Source organism: Oncorhynchus gorbuscha, linkage group LG11, assembly GCF_021184085.1.
Source record: "Oncorhynchus gorbuscha isolate QuinsamMale2020 ecotype Even-year linkage group LG11, OgorEven_v1.0, whole genome shotgun sequence".
NCBI classification, from domain to species: Eukaryota; Metazoa; Chordata; class Actinopteri; order Salmoniformes; family Salmonidae; genus Oncorhynchus; species Oncorhynchus gorbuscha.
Window position 1 is genome coordinate 38,646,295 of NC_060183.1, and position 2,082 is coordinate 38,648,376.

Consider the following 2,082-nt stretch of genomic DNA (forward strand, 5'->3'; position numbering starts at 1 on the left):
CTTTGCGGCTGAGCAGTTGTTGCTCCTAGACATTTCCACTTCACAATAACAGCACTTGCAGTTGACCGGGGCAGCTCTAGCAGGGCAGAAATTTGACCAACTGACTTGTTGTAAAGGTGGCATCCTATGACAGTGCCCATTTGAAAGGGTGGTCATGTTTACGATTCAGGAACTGTCTTCGATTGGGCTTGACCACATGAACCCTGTGCTTGATATAAGACCACTCTAACTAGAGCAGCTGCCAAAACACATGAACCATAATTTGGTCTGGCCCGCAATGTTTTATGGCGGCTGTCTCCCCCACTACACACTCCACTCATGTGGGCCTGCTGAAAGACAGAGAGAGTATTGTGAAAAAGTGGCTGCAATGTGTCAGAGGAAACACTGTTCAACTGACGACCGAAGTCAGAACCTAGAGAAGTGTTTGCCCCAAAGATATACAGAGAAATGAGAAATATGTCGACTCAAGGCATGCAAAAAAAACTTGAAATAAAACCGCCAGAAAAATGACTCTGAGAAGTATGAAACGTCAAGGATCTTATCCAATAAAGACATTTCAGGTGAGGTTGTCTAGCTACTATATTCATCTATATTATTACACTTCCAATGTGAGGGAAAGCTGCGTCCTAAAGTACACCCTTTCCCTATATAATGCACTTTTTCACTAGAGCCCTACGGGCCCTGGTCAGAACGCACTAACAACAAGCTCTCACAGTCTCACTGCAGAATCAGACGTTTTTCCATAAAACGGCAAGTTTCGAAGGTTACGTTTAAGGAATGAATTCCGAATGGTTAAGGGTTAAAGGGGCAATGTGCAGTTTTTAAATCCCCGTTTGGACTTATACATTAACTATATGTATCCATTGAGTCTTGAAGAATGCAAGTCATAAATGCCTCATGAGCAAAGATCATGTCACGGTTTTCATATGGTGAAGGAGAGTCGGACCAAACTGCAGCGTGTCGATTGCGATTCATGTTTATTTAAACAACGTAAACACGAATAAACACAAACTCTACAAAACAATAAACGTAGTGAAAACCGAAACAGCCTTAACTGGTGCAAACTAACACAGACTAAGGACATCAAGACACTCAGGACAATCACCCACGACAAACTCAAAGAATATGGCTGCCTAAATATGGTTCCCAATCAGAGACAACGATAAGCACCTGCCTCTGATTGAGAACCACTCCAGACAGCCATAGACTTTGCTAGATAACCCCACTAGCTACAATCCCAAATACATACACACCAAAGCCCCAAGACAAAACACACCACAATACAAAAACTCCATGCCACACCCCTGGCCTGACCAACTGTCGTACCCTATCAGGAACTCAAAATATAATCTTATTTTAACACCAATGTTTGTTAATTAACAAAGTAAATGTAAACAAATATTGTATAGCCTCAACGTGGTTCAACTATCGTTTTGATATCATGGATGGTCAGTCCATGCATCCATAGCTCTGTCTGTGAATTTGAGGGTGGTACAGTTTTTTAAAAACAGGAAATGAAGATGCAGCTTTGTTACTTTGTTATTTATTTCAGCTGCTGGTGGCCGCTTTAAGGTTTTGCGATAGAGTTGAAACAAACCAATTAAAAACAAGTGCCTAGCACTGGGACTGAACTTATGCAACCTCGGAACCGGGAACGCGCGACACGATACGGGGAAAATAACAGCGAAACAAACGAGTGCCTTGCACTGGGATTGAACATGCAGAGCTTGCGGGGTTTAAGCCCATCACGCCATCCATGTCCTACTTCATGGTAATAGCACTCACTGTTGCCCCTAGTGGACGGTTTTGAAGTAATCTCCTAGGGCCTCATTTATAGACATTGTGTGCTTATCCTGCCAAGTTTAGACCATGTGTAAGCGCCCGTTCTAATGGTGGAAGTATTGCATTGCAAGAAGGCAAAAAGTAGCCTAGTATACTTGTGCAAATGGGGAATATGTGATGACACTCTTATTGATAACAACAAAAATGTGTTAGCTAAATATAATAACAAGATGCAATCATTTGCCGTTTGAGAAGAACGAACATCTATTTCTTTTATCGTTGCATTCTAAAATAATTAGA